This window comes from Neofelis nebulosa, chromosome 2, assembly GCF_028018385.1.
Source record: "Neofelis nebulosa isolate mNeoNeb1 chromosome 2, mNeoNeb1.pri, whole genome shotgun sequence".
In the NCBI taxonomy this organism is placed as follows: Eukaryota; Metazoa; Chordata; class Mammalia; order Carnivora; family Felidae; genus Neofelis; species Neofelis nebulosa.
In genome coordinates this window covers 3374689-3391610 of record NC_080783.1, presented here as the reverse complement: position 1 = coordinate 3391610, position 16922 = coordinate 3374689, and the positions used below count along the sequence as shown (strand labels likewise).

Below are 16922 nucleotides of genomic sequence, written 5' to 3'. Positions count from 1 at the left end.
AAGCCAGCTCTTGTGGGGCCCTGCCCCCGAACCAGAGGCAAGCCAGGGGGGGCTGGTCCTGGGGTCGGACAACCAGATCCTGGTGCTACGGGTGGGGGTAGGGGGCGGTGAGGGGCTGTGTTTCTCTAACGCTCCCTCCCAGCCTTGTCACCCTTCAGCCCGACTGCTCCTCCCAGAGGACGAGAAGACCCGGCCATGGGAGGGACGGATGGAAGGGGGCTCCCATCCCACTTAGCTGCCAGGAGACATTCCCCACGCCCCCTGGGGTGCAGGGATCTTGTGTTGGAGGGGGTTCGACTATGCCAGGCTCCTGCTGTCAAGCCCTCACACCGCCCCTTCAGGACCAGCTTCTTTCTGGTGTGCCCACACCGCCCCTGGGGCAGGGGGATCCTTCCTCCACACAATCGTTTCCTTGGGGATGTGGCCACCTCCCTGGATCCCACCAACAAGCGTGGCTGGGCCCTGCCACTTTGGAGACCCAGGAGCTCTCCCTTCCTGTGAATGGCACCTTCACGCCCTCACACACACCCCTGCAGACCAGTAACCAAAGGTCCGGGGGAGGATGTGCTGTTCCGCCTATATAACCATACGGGGGAGGGTCCAGTTTTGAAACTGATGACGGTGCTTTTCTTCTCTTTTTTAACAGGGATGGGCTTGTCCCCATTTACGGTGAAGTATCCACCTTCCTGCAGGTGGGGGGAAGGGGACACAAAATGAGAGAGCGTTGTAAATCCCAGTTTTATGGCAGGAATGCAGAGACAAGGTCATTGATCACCAGCATCCTACCTCCAAAAAGGGAGTTTTGTGCCTGAGGTTTCAAAGCCAGGCCCTCACCACAGGAGAGATTTTTGGAATCCGTTCAGCCCCCATGTGACCATCCAGCTGCCCGGAGATTCTATTACTGAGGGCCCCAAGGGGCAGGCTCAGGGCCCGTGTCTTCATCCCAGGCTCTGTGACAGACGGCCACCAGCATGTTTATCACGTCTCGGTTTCCGAGGGTCCGGGGTGTGCACACAGCCGGCTGGGTCCTCTGCTGAGGGTCTCCCAGGCTGCAGTCACGGTGTCGGCTCAGCCACAGGCTTTCTGGAGCCGGAGGTCCTTTCCGAGCCAGTTGTGGGCAGAACTCAGCTCCTTGCTGTTGCGGGACTGAGGTCCCGTGTTCCTGCTGGCAGTCAGCCAGGACCCGTCTCAGCCCTTACGGTCCACCTGCTGGCCCTTGTCATGTGGCCCCCTCCCACAGGGGCCACACATGCCAGCTTGCTTTTGCCAGGGCAGCAGGAGAGTCTCTCTGACTTCCAGACCCTCTTTTAAAGGGTTCGCCTGATTAGGTGAGGCCCACCAGGCACATCTTCCTTTTCATTAACGCAAAGTCAACTGATAAGGGACCTTAATTACATCTGCAAAAAACCCTTCGTCTTTGCCATGTAACATCACCTAACTCAGGAGGGACATCCATCCTATCGACAGCCCTGGGCATCCTCAGGGGGAAGGGATTATACGGGGTGTGGACACCACGAGCCGATAGTCCAGAATCCTGCCTACCCCAGCGCCTGAGCTAAGGCCCACACAGGGGGGCACACCTTGCCCAGCTGACCCAGAGTAAATCTACCCATTAGCACACTGCTGGTGGACCGTGGGAAATCAGGCAAAGACGGCAAAGTCATTCACTTCTATGACACCGTTAATATCATCTTGATGGAGCTGTATAACTTGTGAGCTCTCTCTCGGCATTTTATCAACTTTCCTGCACGCGCATCAGCAGAGGGAATCTTTGCTACGCCGTGGAATCGGGCCATACGTACGTACAAGCATCCACATCCGCAGGCGTATACAGTAAAACCTTGGTTTACGAGCATAATTCATTCCGGAAACACACTTGTCATCCGAAGCGAATTTCAAGAACCATTGGCTCAGGGGTGATCATGTGACGTTCGGCATCACGTACTGCTCGGATCCCAAGACCGCTCGTCTATCAAGTTAAAATTTATTAGAAACGTTTGCCCGTCCTGCGGAAGTCTTACAGAACGAGTAATTTGCAATCCAAGGTCTTACTGTGTTCCCCCTTGGAAAGAAATACAAAATCATAGAATGTGGAAGCCGGAAGGGCCCCTGGGGATTATCTGGTCTGAGCCCCCAGCTAGTGTCTGAAGACCGTCTGTAACACCCCCGCCAACCGATTCTTCAGACTCTGCTCCGCTATCTGCAGTGACCGGGGATTTTCTGCTTCCCGAGGCAGCCCCTGCATGTGGGTCCTTTCGCACCCAAACCAGCCTCCTGTAACGTCCCACCAGTGTGCCTTCCTGGGGTCACATGGCGAACGCCTGACCCACCGCCACAGAAACATCTCTGAGATTTTGGAAGCACTTATCAGGGCCCATCACAGACACTGCCAATGACCTGCCCAGCACCCCCCACCCTGCCCCCAATCCTTGTGTAGAGGCCACCGGTGTGGCCCAGACCGTTACCACATCTTTCCAGGAGACGCGCCCAGTGACCCCGCTGTGGGGGTTTGTGGGGAAGAGGTGCGTCCCCTTCCTTCTTGGGCTTCCTGTAGTTAAGGATCAGACCCAGTGTGCTAGATGGCTGAGGTACGGGTCTTCCAGAATGTTCTTATCTCCTAAGGCCTCTGAGATAAGCAGAAACGGCCATCTGCCTTGCCTCCAAACCTTCACCCTTGCTTATCTCAATGGAAAATTCCGGCAGGGATTTCTGAACACCGAGTGAAATTCCTCAGCTCAGCAATCAGTCCGGTGCTTGGCTCACTCCCAGGCTGGGCCGAGCAGAGCGGAGCAAAGAAGCAAAGTCCGGCCAGAGGCACCCAGGACCCCACAGGCCGGGACAGGGGCCTGCCCGGTGAGAGGCGGCCTCCCCAGGTTCGGACGAGGTGCTAACAGAGCAGTGGGTGCAAGCAGAAGAGGCAGGCTCCCCCGGCCAGACGGAAGGGGAAGGGTCAAGATGGACCCTTCAGGGAGGTAACACCGGACCCACTGAGGAGGGACCAGAAACTCGCCCAACGGCAAGAAGACGAAGGGCCTTCTGACGGGGAGCAGTTGGGTAGCGACCATCCGTCCGCCTCCCTAGTCCGTGACCCCTCCCCTCATTCTACTGCTCTCCACTGGCTAAACGCTCCCAGGGCCTTTAGCACTGCTGTTCCCTCTACCTGGAAATTTCTCCTCCCAGACGGACACACTTCAGGCCATGTTCGCTTCCTGCGGCCGTTGTAACAAATGACCATAAACTGGGTGGCTTAAAACAACACAGACTTAACTCTTTTATAGTTCTGGAACTTAGAAGTCGAAATTAAGGGGTTCACAGAGGTGTTTCCTCCCAGAGCCTCTGGGGGAGGATCTGTCCCCGGCCTTTCTCCTGACTTGCGGTGGCTGCTGGCAGCCCTCGGGGTCCCCTGGCTGCATCAGGCCCGTCCCTGCCTCGTCCTCACAGGGCCTCCTCTGTGGGCCTCCTTTTCTCACGAAGACACTGGCCTTGGATTTAGGACCCACCGCTTCATCCAGGATGACCTCATCTCCGGATCCCTAACTCAATGACATCTGCAAAGAGTCTTTTGCCAAATAGTGTCACAGTCACGTGTACCATAGGTTAAGACGTGGGCACATCTTTCAGGGGACCACACAATTCAGCCCACAACAGGGCCTGCTCTCATAGCCCCCTCCCCACAACTCTTCCTCTGACCGACCTACCCAAGCACTCCCTGCCCCTCGGCCTTGCGGTATTTTTCTCCATGACACAGCGGCTCACATGTTTTATATTTTCCTTATTGTCTATTGCTGTCTCCCTGACTACACTATAAATTCCTAAGGGCAGGATTTTTTAACTGCCCTGTTCACTGTTGTAACTTCAGGGCCTAGAACAAATCTGGCACATAACAGTCACCAGGTAAGTGTTGGTTGAACCAATCTTTGCATGTAAGCGTTTAGAGAAAATTCTGTACCCACGATTTCAGGATACTCCTGGATCAAACCCGTTCACCCATGAACCTAATATGAAGAATTCCTTGATTAGAAGGAAGGATTTCTGAAGACAGGAAGACCTACCTTTAAAGTCAAAACTAACATCACACTTAATGGAAAAGCAGTAGGAGTATTTTAATTAAATACAGAAGACCGAACAAGTATCCCCTGTATTAATTTTCCTTTTATTATTAATTTCCATGACATTAAATTCCCTTGGTCACACATTATGATAGTAAAACCAAAACACACACACACACACACACACACACACAAAACAAGACAGAAAGAAATAATTAACATAAGAAAGAAGGATAGATGTCATTATTTACAGATAATTTTATACTTAGAAAATCCAAAAGGACATCGGCTATAATATTATTAAGGATAGACTTTTAGAAAGTAACCAGATAAAAGTGAATTAAACTACCAAACATTAATTGATGAGAGACACAGAAGACCGGATACATGAAGACACTCCATATGTTCCCAGAGATTAAGCATCATGACGTTGACACTTCCTCTAACCCAGCTTAATTTAATCCAACAGGAGCTACCATTTCCTTGGCATGCTTGATGAAAGCATAGAACAATCTGCCTGTCAAACATCAACTGTTGTAGGCTGGCTTAAGAACCTATGCCTCATGTCTTGTCTCAGTGGAATAACATGTTTTAACTTTCAAGTACACCACTTATAAATAAATGTTCTGAGCACAGTCCATGATGGGGGAAAACTCATTAGCATGAACACATTCCCCATCTTTCCCACCACACACCTTCTAAATTTTTTTTTTAATGTTAATTTTTGAGACAGAGAGAGACGGAGCATGAACGGGGGAGGGTCAGAGAGAGAGGGAGACACAGAATCTGAAACAGGTTCCAGGCTCCGAGCTGTCAGCACAGAGCCCGACGCAGGACTCGAACTCACGAACCACGAGATCATGACCCACACTGAAGTCGGACGCTTAACCGACTGAGCCACCCAGGCGCCCCCCCCCCCCCCACCACACACCTTCTAAAAGGGATTCTGGCTTCGCTTTCTCTGCTTGCTCCCCAGTCCCTGCCTTCCACGGGACTTTTTCTCCTGGCTGCCTGATTCCCAGCCTTACGGGGCTGACTTGGGAGTGCAAGGGAAGAGGGATAGAGCTGGAGAAGAGGTAAAGGGGGTACAGACCCCCAAGAACAAAGTGGGCAAGCCTGTCTGCATGTTCATGTTTCATGTGCATGTACTGAAAACAGTAGACAGAGTTGAGTCTTAACATTTTTCTCCTCTCTGCCTTCTAATTTAGAGTATCTGGTCCATTTACCTTTAATGTAATTAATGATATGGTTCTATTTCAGTCTACCATCTTGATGTTCATTTTCCATTTGTTCCCTCTCTTCTTTGTTCCTTTGTTCTTTTTTTCCATCTCTGTGGAGTGCATCAAGCACTTGTCGTATTCCATTCTCTCTCTTTTACTGATTTCTTAAGTATATTGTATTATAGGGGTGCCTGGGTGGCTCAGTCAGTTAAGCATCTGACTTCGGCTGAGGTCATGATCTTGCGGTCATTGAGTTCGAGCCCCGCATCGGGCTCTGTGCTGACATCTCAGAGCCTGGAGCCTGCTTCAGATTCTGTGTCTCCCTCTCTCTCTGCTCCTCCCCTGCTCATGCTCTGTCTCTCAAAAATGAATAAACATTTTTAAAAAGTATATTATATTATAATTGTAAGTTATCTGATTTGCACTGGGTACTTTTTTTTTATAATTTCTGAATCTCTTCTGAAATTCACACTTCTTTGCCTATTATATGATCTCTCTTTCCATACGGATTCTTGACCATATTTGTCAGAGTGTTTTAAACTTTTTGTGCACAAATTCCAACATCCGGTTTGTTTGTGAGTCTGTCTCTATTGATTGGTTGTTTTGTTTTGTTTTGTTTTTCTCTTAACCATGCGTCTCATTTCCTTTACCCTTGAAGAGTGTTGACCTGTTTTCAGCAGCCAGTTCAATTACTGGTGGATCACCACGAACCTGTGGGAATTTTGCTTCACACCTGGTTGGGGTGGGACCTATTTTGATTTGCCATGGATCCTAGGGTGAATATTAGTCCTGGCACATAGCCTTGGCTCCTAAACTGAGGCCCTTCTGGGGTCTCAATGGAAAGCCTAAGGCGTCTACCAAGCTCTTCTATGTGGCAGAACATGAACTCCACACTCTTTCTCCCCTACAGTGGGCAGGAGCTGAGGCCCTGTCAGCTCTTCACGCCCTACAGGTGACACGTGCCACCAAGCTTCTTGCAGTCTTACCTGTGTGTGTGCACCATTGAGACATCAGCTAAGGATTTCAGGACAATCAAGATGCAGTATTTGGGGGGCTCTCTCCTCTGTGGCCCCCTTCTCTTTAAGATTTCATCCCTCTCCCCAACAACAGCAGAATACATATTCTCCTCAAGCTCCTGTGGAACACTCACCAAGATAGACCACGTCCTGAGTCATGAAACACACTTTCACAAACCTAAAAGAATAGAAATCATACAGTGTCTGCTCTCAGTTCAACAAAATTAACCTAGAAATCAGTAATAGAAAGATAACTGGAAAATCCCCAAATACATGGAGATTCAACAACATACTTCCAAATAACGCAGGAGGCAAAGAAGAAATCTAACAGGAAACTTTAAAATGTTTTGAACTAAATGAAAATGAAAATACAACTTATCGAAATTTGCTAGATGCAGCAAAAGCAGCACTCAGAGGGAAATAGATAGCAGTGAACGTAGTAGAAAAGAAGATAGATCTAAAATCAATCATCCAAGCCTCCACCCTGGGAAACTAGAAAAAGAAGAACAAGTTAAATCCAAAGTAAGCAGAAGAAAAGAAAGAATAAGAATTAGAGGAGATGTCAATGTAACTGAAAACAGGAAATCAACAGAGAAAATCAAAGAAACCAAAAACCGGTTCTGTGAGAAGATCTATAAATTAATAAGCCACTAGCCAGGCTAAGAAAAAAAAAAAAAGAGGGAGGAAACAAATTATTAAAACTGGAAATGAAAGAGGACATCACTACAGGCTCATGGACAATAAAAGGATAATGAAGGAATACTGTGAACAACTCCATACCCACAACGTGATAACCTGGATGACACGGACCAGTTCCTGGAAAGACACAATCCGCCAAAACTCACGCAAGAAGAAATCATCTGAATAGGCTTATGTCTATCAAAGAAATTGAATCAGTAATTAATAACCTTCCAAAACAGAAAGCACCAGGTCTGGATGCGTTCACTGGTGAATTCTACCAAACATTGAAAGAAGAGATCAAACCAGGTCTCTACAATCTCCTCCAGAGGACAGAAGTAGAGGGAATACTTCTTAACTCATTCTATGAGGCCAGCATTACCTTAATACCAAAACCAAAGACATTATAAGAAAAGAAAACTACAGAGGGTGGTTCAGTTGGTTAAGCGTCCAACTTCGGCTTGGGTCATGATCTCACGGTTCATGAGTTCGAGCCCTGCATCAGGCTCTGCCCTGACAGCTCAGAGCCTGGAGCCTGCTTTGCATTCTGTGTCTCCCTCTCTCTCTGCCCTCCTCCGCTCTCTCTCTCTCTCTCTCAAAAGTAAATAAACATTAAAAAAAAAAAAAAGAAAACTAGAGATCAATATCTCTCATGAACAGATACAAAAGTCCTCAACAAATATTGTCAAATCAAATTCAACAATGTATAAAAGGAATTATTCATGACGACCAAGTGGGATTTAACCCGCGTATGCAAGGCTAGTTTAACATTCAAAAATCAGTTAATGTGATCCATTACATTTAGAGGCTGAAACAGAAAAATCACAGGGTCGAGTCGGTAGATGCACAAAAAGCATCTACAAAACCCAACACCCTTTCACGACAAAGACTCTCAGTACACTAAGATTTTCCCCCTTATTTTCTAGCCATTCTTGGCAGCCTGAACTGCATTGTCTGACTCTTCAGACCTGTAAGTTCTAGTTGCCCTGCCCTGAGCACGTGGGGAGGCCCTCAGAGGGAAGTCGTATCAACACGATCTCATGCAGAGCAGGTCCCTTCCTTCAAGGGCCAAGTCACCCCCGCTTCTTCATCCCACGCCAGGCTCTGTGCTGGGTCTTGCACATTCCCAGTCCTTCGCTGCTCACAACCTCCCGTGCTCTGGACCCAGCTTTATTCATCTTTTACAGATGTAGGAACCGAGGCTCAGAGAAGTCAATGACCTACTGCGGGTCCCACAACCTGCAAAGGACAGAGCAGTCTCCGAACTCACGTCTGTCAGATGCCAAGGCCAGGGCCTGACCCTCCCTCTGTGCTGGTTGACCGGCACTTCCTTCTCTCAGTCAGGGAGGGCAAGGCAGCGGCCAGGCGGGCCCTCTACAGAGTGTAGTGCTGGAGGTTCCAGCTGCAGGGGTGAGAGGTGAGAGCCCATCCCTCCGGGTGCTCCCCCCGAACCTGTCCTATCAGCAAAGCGGGAGGAGGGAGTTGCTGGGAGGTGAGGAACCCTGGACCAGCTGCTGGCTGGGGAGGCGACGTCCAGATCGGGGCCCCTGTCTGGCGCTGGTGTGGCCGTCGCTCTTGAGACTCTACAGCACCAGCTTAGCCCCTCCTTCCCCGGCTGCAGGGTCCCCAGTCCCTGCCCAGCGGTGGGCACAGACCGCCAGGTTGTCGGCTCTTCGGCCGTAAGGACTGACAGGGATTTCAGTGGTGGGGGGATCCTGGCAGTAGGTCTCGTGGGGGCTGGGCTGAAGTGATTCAGGACTTGCTGCAGCTCCGGGGACCAAATTATAATCTGCCGCCCCTCTAGAGTCCCACCGCTGTCCTTCCGTTCCTTCTTTCTGTCCACTTTCTTGGTCTCTGTTCTTGTGGCCAAGTGCCCACAAGAGAACATGATCATCCTAGTTAGTCACGTGGAACTAACAAGTGACATAGTGAGTGTGTGCTCGTGTTACAACCGTTATCTCTGTGGGGTAAACTCCGTGCCCCTGTCAGCTGGGGCCCAGGAGAGATGGGGGTGCCTCCCAGCATGATCCGTGCAGCACGCGGGGCCAAGCTCTGAAGGACTTGGGCTCGGTCTGCTGTTCCATGTCGGGTGATTATCCTCTCAGAGACCCCTCGTTGGGTTCAGCTCTGCACTAGTTTCCTGGGGCTGATGTAACAAATCACCATGGACTGGGGGCTTAAAACAAGAGAAATGTGTTGCCCCACAATCCTGGAGGCCCGGAAATCAAGGTGTCCATAAGACTGGTTCCTTCCAGAAGCTCTGAGAGGGAATCTGTTCCATGCTTCTCTCCTAGTTTCTGGTGGTTCCTGGCAACCCCTGGTGCTCCTAGGACACAAATTTTGGGGGATGCTCGTCAACCTAGTACTAACACTTAGTGTCCAAAGACCTCCTCTTGGTTCAGGAACCCCCGAAGGACTGGGCCTGAACAAACGCCCAGTTCGCTTTTCGCAGAGACAGACCTCCCCATAAGCATGTTGGCCGAGCTTCTCGTGAAGATTTATGATGCCCACAGTGTTACGAGTTGGACCGCGTCTCTCCCAGAATTCATACGCTGAAGCTAATGCCCAGTACCTCTGCATGAGACCTCATTTGGACATAGAGGCCAAAGAGCAGTAATCGGGTGAAAGTGAGGTCATCACAGTGGGACCTAGCCCAGTACAACAGGTGTCCTTACAAAAAGGGAAAGTTAGGCTGAGATGGAGGAAACGCTTCTAGAAGCCAGAGGACGCCAAGGATTCCACCAGAAGCCAGGGAGGGGCAGGGGGCCGATGCTTCCCCACTGTCTCCAATGTATTTTGAAAACATTCTTTTGGCTGCAAGTTACGAAGTTAACTGAAGCTACCAGGAATAGAAGGCATTTTATTAGACATCTACTGAGGTTACTCATCAAAGCCCGGAGCAGGGGGCTTGGAATCCACATCTGTGCCCGTCTGTGCTCACAGCAGCCCTCAGATCTGGGATGGACGAGAGACCAGCCCTGCCCGGCTGCCAATCACCCCGCAAACTCCCAAACTCCCATCCCCATGAGCCATCGATGGTGGGGGACGCTAGGGGAGGCAGATGGGGTGTGGGGAACGTGAACAAACGTCTGAGCAAAAGGGGGTTCCTTGTGCACAGGGCAGAGAGTCTTCAGAGCGATGGCTGTTACTCGAATGATTATCACGTAATAATTATTACTCATGCGGTGCACGGCCTACAAACTCCAAAACATGACAACCAGTCTGGTTCTATATTGTTTCAACTTCTCAGGGCAAATGTACCTAAAATGCATTCTGATCCCAGACAGGAAAGACACCCGTGGCTGTTCCGGAAACGGCTCGTGCGTCCCTGCAAATTCCACGGGTTGAAACCCCACACCCCCATCCCTCCCCACCCCCACCATCCGATGGCGTTCAGAAGCAGGGTCTTTGGGGGCAGATTAGGCACGAGGGCGAGGGCGAGTCCTGGTGAATAGGATTAGTGCCCTTGTAAAAGAAACCCCAGAGAGACCCCCCCGCCCCTTGCACCACTGAGGACACAGCAAGTCCCTGAACCAGGAAGCAGGCCTCCACCAGACGCGGAATCCGCCAGCACCTTGATCTTGGACTCCGTAGCTTCCAGATCTGTGGGAAATGAAGGTGCTGCTCTGCTATAGCAGTCCTAAGGGACTAAGACAGCCACAGAAAGCTCCAGGTGGGGCACCCGGCGTGGGGGCTAAGTCACTCTGCGGCAGCCTTGCCGGGCAGGCAGGGCCCTTGACCCACGTCTTGTCCAACAGACCCTGGGCTCTGTTAGCTCCGAAAGCGGGCTCCGTGAATTCTAGACCCGTGTGATATGATCCTAGGACCAGCGTTGCTCGGCCAGCTGCGTTTGGAAGGACCGCTCCCTGCAATCCCTTCTTGGGGAGTCAATGAACCATCCCATTTGCCCGAGGAGTCCCCTGGGGGAGCTGTGCACCACCCCCCTGTTCACCTTTACTTCGACCCGCATTTCCCAAAGTTACTGGATCCTAAGTGCATCTTTCGTGAACTGCCTATTATGTGCCCTGGGACTAGTGGTAAGGAAGCACATGTTGGGGGAACCCACCCAACCTGGTGCCAGCGCCTCCCTGGGGTGCTCCTGGACATGTATCCCTTCCTGAGGCTCCTTGTGCCCCTTAGGTCCCAGCGCTAAAAACGTCCTTGCTCATGCTGCACAAGTGCCCTGCACCCATGCCTGCTGCCCTCCCAGCAGCCACACCACTCAGCTTCTTCGCATCACCAAGCCCCCTCCCCCACTTGCCCTTCTGGACACTCTGTCGATGGCCCACATAAATTTACTCCCAGAACGAGACCAAACCCCCAAGAGCAGTCTGACCAACACAGAATGGAGTGAGCACGTCATTTCTTTTGCACAAGAGATCTGCAAACTTGTCCTTCATTAAGTATTTATCAAAAACCTTCCCGTGCCCCCCGGAACTATGCCAGAGAGCCCTGCAGCCACACAGAAAAGCCCTCGAGGAGCCTACTGTGGATTGAAAAGGCCAAAGGAAACTTCGCAGAAGTAAATCATAATATAAATTCCATCACTCGCAACAGCAATACAAGGAATGTTGCCATAACAGTAGATGGTGAGCCCCTGAGAGCATGAAGGGCAGTCAGAGTCGCCCAGAGCACTCAGTGCCCACCCTCCCCCCAACCCCACCCTGGGCCAGAAGCTCAGGATGCGCTGGAAGAAACGCTCTTTGGAAGCCAGGCAAGGGAAGGCAGGTACCTGATCCCCTTCCAGGCCTTTCTTCCTCTCCAGGTTTGATGTGAAGAAGTCTTCTCCTAAGGACCGTGGCCCGAGTAGATGGTTATCCTGCCCAGAACATGGCAGGATGCAGAAGACCCCATCCCAGGGGACAGAACTGGAAACAGGGGCTGGAGTAAGATTCCACAGCGGGAGGCTCTGTAATTACACCAGGACTGGTAACTGTAAAAGCCCCAATAACCACAGGAGGCGCCACCATCGACAGTGACAAAGATGATCTTCAAGGATGCCGGGAAGGGCTTTGCTTCCCTTGGGACTCCACCAAAGGAGGCCACCCCTCTGCCTCATTCCCGGACGACCTTCAGAACATAGTTATTGAACTGGTCAGTGAACAGGTGCGTGGTGGGTAAATAGGAAAAAAAAAAAAAAAAAAAAAAGACCTAGCAGAGTTAAACGGCCATGTGAGTGAATGAATGAAAGACACGTGTCCTTCAGGAACTAAATAAAATAATTTGAGTCCCGGCATGCTTGATGGTTTCCCCCACAATGCATTCGTCGACCACCCAGAAAGGCAAAAGCAAGCTCTTGCCCAAGACTGGGAAGCAGAAAGTTATTGATGCATCCTGCTTGCACACCCATGTGCACACACACACACCCACGGGGGTTCACACAAGCTTACCCGCGGATGTGTGGTCTGAGTTGTCTCTTTCTCGCTCGCCTCTCTCAGGCACTGACATGGCTCTGGGCCTGTTCTGGAGGGTGGTCCTCCTTCCTGGGATCAGCTCTGGCCGGTCCCTCGGCCCAGTCCCTGCCCTTCTCACCCCGCCTCTCCTCCCCAAGGCCAGGGCCCCTCCTTCCTCTTGGGAGCTGTGTCTCATTTCTGCCCCATCAGGGCAGCCAGGGGCCTTGGTCAATAGCTAAGGTCTGGTGCTGAGCCAGGATCCTGAATCCCCTTCTCAGAGTGACAGGCCTGATGTTTCCGGAGAGGACAGAGATGGTTATGGGGGAGAAACAAGAATTTTCCCTCTACCCTTCTGCATGCCTGGCTGAGAGCCCTGCAATACAAGACAGAATAGCAAGAGAAACACAAACGGAAGTTGATTAAGACGCATCCACGGGAGACACCCGGAAAAGAGTGGCTCAAGCCACTGGCTGAAATACCGCGTTCAGCTAGAGACAAAAGGCAGAAAGGCGCGGGGGGTCCAGTTACGGGGAGGTTACCAGGAAAAGCGCAGTAAACCAGGATAAGCTTGCGCAGATTTGAGTGGCGCCTTGTCCCCTGATCAGAGTTTCTTGTGGTTTAGAGTCTCTTCTCTTTCTGGTAGAGAGGGAGCCACCCCCACACCCAGAGCTGTCCTGTGTACATGCAAATTTCCCTTACAAAGGAGCAACTGCCACCCCGTTTTCTGCGCTTCTCCTGTGTCTCCTGTTTCTTAAAATAATCGGCTCAGAATAACCCTCATGCCAAAGAGGCATTTGGGGGATGGCAGAACTTGCTACCCTTCACCGCCTGACGCTTTTGTCCTTGGGGCGGGGAAATCGGGGCCGTGAGGCCCAGGTCACAGCAAGGCAGCCACGCACAGCTTCCCCGCCTGGGTCTTCCTCGGCTTCAGCTTCTTCCCGTGGGAGCAGATCACACCCATCCACAAAGCAGGAGTCCCTTCCTGATGGTCCGTGAGAAGCCACGTTGGAGCAGGGTGGCGACGTACTCGACTCATGCCCCAACTCCTTTTGCTGCCTTGAGAGGCACCGAGGACAGGAACTGGGTCTCACTCGTTTCTCTTCTCTCCCGTGCACACAGTAGGTTCTCTGCTGCACCTGCGTCTTGGGCCCTGGACTCCCCCGGACAGTCTGCAGGGCTGGCCACTTCGGCGATCATTGTTCCGAGGCCCCTGTCTCGCGCTGTGGATTGCATTTTACTAGGAGTCAGGAAAATGTTTCCTAGGAAGAAAACCGTATCATCTTTGTTCTGCTCGAAACAAAGCCGAATTTTATCGGCTGTTCTTTGGGGAAATGGATGTAAAGAATTCACCTTGAGCACAGGATGCAAATGAGTCAGTGGCAAACTATTTTTCTCTCATGGTCCTAAAATAGATCGGGTGCCGACGGGGAGGCCTCGCCTTGGCCCGGAGCCCTGAGCGCTGTTACAGCTGAGAGCGGGACCAGGCAGAGCCAGACTCCTCCAGAGTGTTCTCGATTGGTCACTGTCATCTTCAAGTGCAGAAATTTCCACTGACTTTTTCCCCCCCCAGGAGAAAGTCCTCAGAGCATTATTCAGCATCACATAAACTTGGTGACATGTTTGTACGGTTTAAAACTTGGCCAATTGAGGACACGGAGTGCTTTTAAAGCCACTGCCAAAAATATGGCAGTCATCTTCTAGTAATAATGAAAAAGATCTGAAACAGCTGTGCTCAATTTCCGCTTCTGGAGGCTCGGGGGTGAGTAATTGATAAGGACGGTGTTTTGCTCAGGAATACAGTGATCCTTGGAGGGGAAAGGCCGCATGAGCTAACTGGAACACGGACGTAGTGGAGGGGCACGGCGACTCCGCCCTCAAAACGCCTCCCCAGATGTGCGGGCACCGACGGCCCGCCAGACTGCGCAGGAACCAGCCGGCACCTAAGATTGCCCGGACAGTCGTGCCAAACGGACGACGACGGCAAATCCAAACACAGCCCGGAACACCCCAGCTCTGCCTGGGTGTGCAAATGCTAACAGGGATTAATTGGCTAGTCGGTTTCGGGGTGGGGGGCGTTGTGGAGGGAGCTCCAAGATTCATTTCACGGCAGGTTAAACAAGCCAGCCGACACTGTGGGCAAATCACCTGCTTCTCTTGGCATCCTGATGTTCCCAGTGGTCCTTCTGCAGGAAAACCGCGTGTCATGGGGATGGGACCCCACAACTAACGGTAGGAAGGAAACAGATGGGACTGCCCAAGCTCCTAAACTCTCCCCGAGACGGTGTCACCTCGGCGGAACACCAACGGTCCCTTTGTTTATCCAGCATCCCCGTGTCCTGGAGGAAGTGATGCGTATGGATGATGTGCTGGGCAGCTCCTTAAGTTGTGGTCCCTTCAAAGTCATTGCACTAAAACTGAGTTTGACCTGGTGTCTAAAGGGCAAACGCTCTCTTCTGTTGCCAGCTTCTGTGTTTGTTGGTTTGGTGGTTTTCCCTTTTAAGACACTCTTTTTTCAGATTGAAGTATAACTTACACGTAATAAGATGCACGGATTTTAAGCGTAGATGTGTTTCCACATGCATGCAAAAATTGGATGACAAATGTATACGTGCATGTCGTGGCGGGGTGGGAGGTGATGACCATCTGGTTTCAGTTTTTCCGGGACTATCCCTGTTTTAAAACTGAAAGTCGGACATCTCAGGAAGCCCCTCCTCCCAGGTGATGACCTGGACAGGGTTGGCGGGGGTTGGTCACCCTTTGTAGCAACCACCTCACCGGGGGTACACGACATGGCCATCTCCCCCAAAAGGTCCCCTTGGGCCTCTTGGTAGTCAATCCATCCCCCACCTCAGATAGCAGTCACTGTTCTCACTTCTATCCCCACAGCTCAGTGTTGCTGTTCTAGAATTTCACAGAAATGGGACCAGTCGATGTTTTTGCGTCTGGCTTCTTTCACTCAACGTAATGTGTTGGCGACTCATCCGCGTTACTGCCTATGTGGTTTGTTACTTTTCACTGCTGAGTGGTGTCACCTCTGGAACCTCGATGGGCTTATCCATTCACCCGCCGACAGGCACCGGGTTGGTTTTCAGCTCTTGACTGTTAGGAATATTCTGGTACACATCTTTTTGTGGACACGTTTCCACCTCCCTTGGGCAAACACTGAGAGTGACGACCGGATCACAGGGCAGGCTATGTTTCTAAGAACAGCGCTCCAAAGTGGCTGTAGAACTTGACACTCCCATGACAGCATCCGAGACTTCCCTGGACTCAACATCCTCACCCACACACACGCTTGCCGGACCTTTCCACTGTGGACCTTCCAGTGTGTGCAAAGTGGTATGTTACTTGGCTTTATTTTGCATGTCCTTGGAGATAAGGAAGCCGAGCACCTCCCCCGCTGGTTTTTGGTCATTTGTACGTGATCTTAAAGGAGGGGCCTGTGCCAATCTACAAATCTCTTGCCCATTATTTGTTGTTTTAAATCATTTTACTTTCTTTTTTTCATCACGAAAGTGTACTCCGTTTATTCTCTATAGTTAAGAGTCTGCTTCTTGGTTTGCCCCTCTCTCTCCTTTTTTCCTCGCTCATTTGTCTCGTTTCTGAAATTCCACTCAGGAATGAGATCACGCGGTATTTATCTTTCTCCCGACTGACTGACTTCACTTCGCATAATACTCTCCAGCTCCATCCATGTTGTTGCAAAAGGCAAGATTTCGTTCTTTTTGATCACTGAGTAATATTCCATTGTGTATATATACCACTTCTTTTTTTTTTAAACACCAGCGTAGGACTAGACAAGAAATTTGTTTGCTTATTTATTTATTTGAGAGGGGGAGAGAGAGAGAGAGAGAGAGCACAAGCAGGGGAGGGGCAGAGAGAGAGGGAGTCACAGAATCCCAAGCAGGCTCCAGGCTCTGAGCTGTCAGCACAGAGACCGACGCGGGGCTCGAACTCACGGACCGCGAGATCATGACCTGAGCCAAGGTCGGACGCTCATCCGACTGAGCCACCCAACTGCCCCCACTTCTTTATCCATTCATCAGTCAGTGGACATTTAGGCTCTTTCCATAGTTGGGCTATTGTAAATAATGCTGCAATTGGGGCGCCTGGGTGGCTCAGTCGGCTAAGCGTCCGACTTTGGCTCAGGTCATGATCTCACGGTTCGTGAGTTCGAGCCCGCGTCGGGCTCTGTGCTGACAGCTCAGAGCCTGGAGCCTGTTTCAGATTCTGTGTCTCCCTCTCTCTCTGACCCTCCCCCGTTCATGCTCTGTCTCTCTCTGTCTCAAAAAGTAAATAAACGTTAAAAAAATAAAATAAAATAAAATAAAATAAAATAAAATAAAATAAAATAATGCTGCAATAAACATGGGGTGCATGTAGCTTTCGAATGAGTGTTTTTGTATTCTTTGGGTAAATGCCTAGTAGTGCAGCCACTGGATCATAGAGTAGTTCTATTTTTAGTTTTTTGAGAAACCTCCGTACAGTCTCCTACAATTCTTCCCCATTATTTAAAGGACCCACTTATATCTTTCTGACTGATTTGCAGGAAATCTTTATATGTTC

General features: G+C 50.8%; 1 protein-coding gene across 3 annotated transcripts in view; it reads right to left on the bottom strand.

The window, feature by feature from the left end:
• The window catches only part of RAB17 (RAB17, member RAS oncogene family), a 40185-nt gene that overhangs the window by 15819 nt on the left and 7444 nt on the right, over window positions 1-16922 (bottom strand). The window contains exons 1-2 of one of the 3 annotated variants that reach the window (XM_058700102.1): window positions 12354-13249; window positions 11696-11831 (exon numbers count right to left, since the gene is read on the bottom strand). The exons of 1 other annotated variant lie outside the window; for it this stretch is intronic. The gene's annotated coding sequence lies outside the window, so the exon portion shown is untranslated. Of the gene's footprint in view, window positions 1-11695; window positions 11987-12353; window positions 13250-16922 lie in introns of those variants that run through there. One more of the 3 variants, XM_058700112.1, reaches the window with a different exon arrangement.